Source organism: Muscardinus avellanarius (assembly GCF_963383645.1).
Source record: "Muscardinus avellanarius genome assembly, chromosome: X".
NCBI classification, from domain to species: Eukaryota; Metazoa; Chordata; class Mammalia; order Rodentia; family Gliridae; genus Muscardinus; species Muscardinus avellanarius.
The window spans coordinates 75,907,048-75,913,047 of NC_137792.1; positions in this window are offsets into that span (position 1 = coordinate 75,907,048).

A 6,000-nucleotide genomic window follows, 5' to 3' on the forward strand; every position below is an offset into this window, starting at 1 on the left:
CAGACAGAATTCTTACCTCCGCCTGCCATCAGAATTCACCCCTTCACATCCCTACTCCTGCCCCCGGTCTCAGGGACACTTCTGTGGAATCTGGCTCATCAATTATCTCCTTCCCTCCTCCAGACCAATTTTTTCATGCATTTGTATGAGTTCACTTAACATCCTGCAAAGAGACAGGCAGTAGTAATAATCATAGCTAATGCCCATGGAGCTTTTACTATGAGCCAAGCACTGTAATAAGCACTTTACATGCATAATCTCTCTTCATCCTCATAATAGTCCTATGAGAAAGGGTTATTAAGATCCCCATTTTATAGAGAAAGAAGTTGAGGTTCTAAGTGAGTAGGCAACCTGTCCAAGGCCATATAGCTAGCTAGTGCAAAGCTAGGATTTATACCCGGGCCCTTTATGAACCCCTCTATTACACTGTCTCTTGATATTGGTTCCCATTTCCCAAATGCAAACAGTGAGACCCAGAGACTGATAGGCCCTATAGTGTTGTGGAAAGAATCTCAGAAAGTCAGAAAAGAATTTTCCTCCCATTTCTGCCAGTAATGGGCTTAAAGGACCTTGGGAAGTCACCTGAAATACCTTGCTTTTGAATCTGAAAGCAGGGTCCACAACATGTGAGAGTCAAGAAGGATGAGCCATGGAAGGTTAATCTCCTTCAAATTTATAGAGTTTAAAAGCACCCAGAAAATGCAGAGTGTTCCTTATCATAATCCTTAACGTTATTATTCCAGCCTATTCATCTACCAATGAACCTGGGATGGAGTTCTGGCTCTGCCCCTGGATTTTTGTGCCATATAAGTGCCAAGACAAATGGTCTCAGGGAGTCAGGGGTAATCCATTATCTGGATATGGATTATTTCTCAGGAGTAAATCGTTAGCCCTGTCGGGTGGCTGATGAATTCTCCTACCACACCTGGGGGCTCATCGCTCTGCAAGGGACGTGCAGGGAATGCAAGCAGCTGCTGGAGTCGCAGTGTGACTCTGCAGATGGGGCCCTGGGGGCAGGGAACCAGGAGATGTGGATAAGGTTTTAGGGAGCAGCAGCAATCTCACCTACTAGTGAGTGACAGGACAGATAATGAACCTGACCACCCACAGCCCAGCCCAGCCCAGCCCAGAACAGAACAGGGAAACACCTGCCCTGCCCTGATGCTTGAATCTTGTTTAGAGAAAACAAAGCGCAAAAATGTGGACAGATTCATACAAATCAGTTACTGACACAAAGGTGAAAAGAACAGGCAACAAACGAAAAGAGAAGCAAAAGGAAATAAATGGTGAAAAACAGAGATGAAAAAAGAAATAGGAAAAGGAGAGGAAAATGAATAAAAGACAGATAAAAGAAAGGAACACAGAAATGAATCACAAGGAGTAATAGGAATAGAGTAAAAAGAGAAATCCAGAAAGAAGACCTAAGAATAAAGGGGGGAAGAGGGGAAAAATTAAAAGATTCAAAAAAATTTTTTTAGAAAAAAGGAACTTAGAGGGACCCTGTTTTAAAATTAAAAAAAAATTAAAGGGCTGGGGGTATATATTAGAGTTAGAATGCCCTTGAGCTCAATCCTAGTTAAAAAAAAAAAAGAAAAAGAAAAAAGAAAAAGAAAAAAAAGAAAAGAAGAGGAAATTATACAGGGAATGCCATTCTTGTAAGGTGAAGCCCTGAAGGCAGAAACAGAAAGGTAGAGACAATCACTAAAATAAAGGCCACAGAGAGATCTAAGCACACTGAAAAACACATGTGCATATGTGCACACAGATGCATGTATGCAAAGTCAGCCAGACACAGAAGTACATTTTGAGGCAGATAGGCATGTAAGAAGTAGCATATCCAGATATACAGGTGCTGAAAGACTGGAGATACGGACTGAGACAGAGCCACAATAAGGGATTAACCAAGCCAATCAAGCCCAAGGATGGACACAGGCAAAAACTGATGAGGACCCAGATCCAGTGTTGCTAAAGAGGAGAGAGGGGCTTGGGAGCATCTATATAAACATGTTAAAAAGCAGGCACAGTAGGCAGGCATGAGGAAGAGACACATCCTCAGCTCTTTTCCTCCTTGTTTTATCTTGGGGAAGTATCCTAATACAGGACATTTGCCTCCCTGTGTTTCTGGCCCTCAGGATTTTCCTCTGGGCTTCAAAACAGTTGGCAACAGTATGTTTTATTTAAATTAATTCATTCCTGCTAACAAGTCTGTTAGTTACTGTCACCCTTCCTGGGGAACATCTGTTCCCCACCAGTTTCGATTTTAGATGATTGTATCAAAAAAGCCTCTCTGTGCATGAGTGTAAATGGTAGATTATCGGGTCCTGTGGCAAAGATAGAGCTGGGGCCTTTCTTGACTCCTACTGTAAATTTAGGACTTTCTCCCCATTTTTTTTTTTTTTTTTTTGCGGTACTGGGGATGGAACCCAGGGGCATACACTCCTGTTCCTAGTTTTTTCATCTTTTTGTGTGTGTGTGTGTGTGTGTGAAACAAAGTCTCACTGAGTTGCAAAGGGCCTCGCTAAGAAGCTGAGGCTGTCGGTGAAACGTGATCCTCTAGTCTCTGCCTCCTGAATGCTGGGATTTCAGGCTTGTGCCACCACACCTGGCTTCCCCATTTTTTATGGTCTTTCCTTACCCCTTTTGCACTGGGTTGCATTGAAACTCCAAGATACACCTCTAGCCCATTTTACTTTTTATTTCAAAATAGGGTCTAAATTATTGCAGTCTGGCCTCAAACCTGTGATCTTCTTGTCTCAGCCCCCTAAATACTGAGATTACATGTGTGCACTACTGCACCTGGCTGTTTTATTTTCCTTCTTAACCTCACTGAACTTTTCTTTTCTTCTCTGCAGTTTGAGGCAAATGAGAGGGAGAGGCCAAGCCCTACAACCTGCACTTCCACCCCAATGACAGGAGTGGCATAAAATTTCCTTTGCTAAAAACTATTTCTTGCCAAAGAAATTTTGTAAACCTCAGTATTACACAGGTCCAGATAAATTATAAGGGTCCTTCCAGCTCTGACATTCTGGGATTCTGTGACTAAGACCTAATTTGTTAAAATCTAAACCCATAGTAATTGGACAGAACTTGATTGAATTTTCTAGGTAAACATGGCGTCACTGTCTGACCCAATAAATATTTAGCTGTGGCCCCAGTTTGTTGATTTTGTGCAGTATCAATATTTTTGGCACAGTTTCCAACACTAACTGGTAGACTTATTATGATGTGAAACATGCAGGCTCAAGAGGTCCTCCCAGGAAAGCCACAGATGGCTGTTGGTGTGTCCATCTGGCTTGGGCTGACATGCAGACATTACCACCCCTTCTGGCAAGCTCTGGGAACATGGGAGAATGAGACAACTGTTTTTTAAAGGGGCATACTGGCCAGGCACAGTGGTGTATGCCTGCAATCCCAGTACTTGGGAGGCTGAAATAGGAGCCTCACACGTTTGAGTACAGCCTTTCCAACTTAGCAAGACCTGGTTGAAAATAAAAAATAAAAATAATTGGGTATTTGACCTAGTGGTAAAGCATCCTTGCGTTCAATCCCCAGTACCACAAAAAATGCAAACACATGTCTTATCTTGCTTGAGATGAGAAGTAGGATATAATTTATACTAAATAATAAAATATTCTCTGCTTAATATTATGTATTGTACTTGGGAGGCTGAGACAAGAGGATCACAGGTTTGAAGCCAGCCTCAGCAACCCCAACTGAATACAAAAAATAAAATAGAGCTAGTGCTGTAGCTCAGAGGTAGGACACCCTGGGTTCAGTCTTCAGTAACACACACACACACACACACACACACACACACACACACACAAAACATGCAAACATACAAACAAAGGGGCATGCTGCTTGGCAGTTATATCAGATTGGCCTAAAATTCAGGAATATTATAGCCAATTGATCATAAGGAGAAACTAAGTGAACAGCACTGGCTCTAAGCAGTGCCACTTCGATGATGGCTAGCATTCTTTATTTATTTATTTATTTTTTAAATTTTTTTTATTGGTGCACTGTATTCATACATCATAATGGGATTTAAAATAAACTTTTGTAGCATTCTTTAGAGCTTCTGCCTCCCTTGATATGCATTCATTCATTCTATAAAAAGTGCTTCTCTGTGCATATCTCTAGAGCTAGAGATATGAACAAGAACAGGATACAATCAAATATCTCTCAAATATTTCATCTGTGAAATCAGAATTGTGCTACATTTGGGGAGGCAGAATACAAGATAAAACCAAGTAATATTGATGTATTTCAGCATCAACAAACTTGGGATGTGAATAAATATTTATGAGGAGAAATAATTTTGTATGAATATTACTGTATGTGCGCACATTTAATTATTTCCACTGGCAAAACTGATGAATCAGATACCTTTTTTGTATGCAGTATTCAAGATGCAGAGAAGTCTTGCAATTAGTTCAGGTAAAATAAGTTTTTTTCCCCTAAGTACAACTCTAAAAAGTACAAATTAATTTAACACTTTTTATCTTTTAGTTACACATTCTTGATAACAGGGTTTCATCTGTTGGTGATGATTTGAGAGCATTGTGTTTTGGAGGGAATTAAGGCATTTGCTGAAAAAGAAGGGGAGATTAATTCCTTTACTTGATTCTACCATGACTAAACAATTATCATTCTCAACCCTGTCATTCCCAAAAGGAGATACAGTTTGCATAAGTGTGGGTTATTCTCTCCATCATTCATTCTTTTGTTGATTTAGTCTTTCATACATCCACCAACCATTCACTGAGCACCTTTTCTGACTCATGCACTGGACCATGTGTGGAGATATTAGAAAGATTCTGATATAACTCTTGCCCTTGACATGTTTATGCTCCAGAGGAGAACCAATAAATAATTTGAGGACTTTAGGATGAGTGCTGTAACATAGACAAGAACAAAGAGAAGCTGAGAAGAGCCAAGACAGAGAGAAGAGTGTAGTTGAAGAAGCTTTATGAGATGAGGTGATCTATGGTACGCCATGGTGAAGCAGATGTGAAAGTCAACCCTGCTTTATCACAGGGCTGCACAGAACCATCTCCATTAAGGTGTGTGTGTGTGTGTGTGTGTGTGTGTGTGTGTGTGTGTAGTACTGGAGATTGAACCCAGGAACCTAGGGGCATTCTATCTCCAGGCTACACCCAAGCTCTTTTCATTTTATGAAACAGGATCTTGCAAGTTGCTGAGGCTGCCCCAAACCTGTGATCCGCCTGTCTCAGCCTCCACAAGTACTAGGATTACAGGTATTTGCCACCCAGTGTGGCTTGAGCTCTTTCTTTTAAAGTAGTAGAATATATTTGTAAAATCCAAAGAGCTGCACAACCAGCAGATAAGTCTGTGGCTGGGATTAGCCCAGTAGCCTGCTTCCATTTAACTGCTTTAAATTAGGGTAAACTATATCCACTCCTTTTAAGAAAAAACAATGGGGGGAGGAAGATGGTCAGAAACTCATTACTATCCCCTAATTCCAGTTTCTTGAAGTCAGACTTTTCTTATTCACCCAATGACCCTGTCAAACAGAATTCTCCTTTCATGGAGACAAAGGGATTTGAGTAGCACTACGTACCATGGTGGCTTTCAAATTATTCACATTCCAAAGGAGCCTTAATGATATCCAAGATAATTGGTCATAGAATTAAGTCCTTCTAAAAACCCAGCAGTAGAATATTCGTGATGCCACAGGATGATTCAGAGCATTTGGCCTTAATTACTTTGATTGTCCGCCAGGATTTAATATATGAATATTACATTGCTATCTTCAATTTAATTTCTTGTGTAAATGGATTGTGGCTGAATCCTGTAGTCCTGGAACTGGCACATAATTCAGCGTGGGAGACACTATCTTAACTCATCTCATTACTCAAGCCATTTGTTGTCCTTCAGGATTTGACAGCCAGGAGATGGGAAAGTAGCAGAGGTGATGTGATCTCTCAACCTGGGTCCAGACAGACATGAGCCATAGTCTCTACCGATTACGATTAC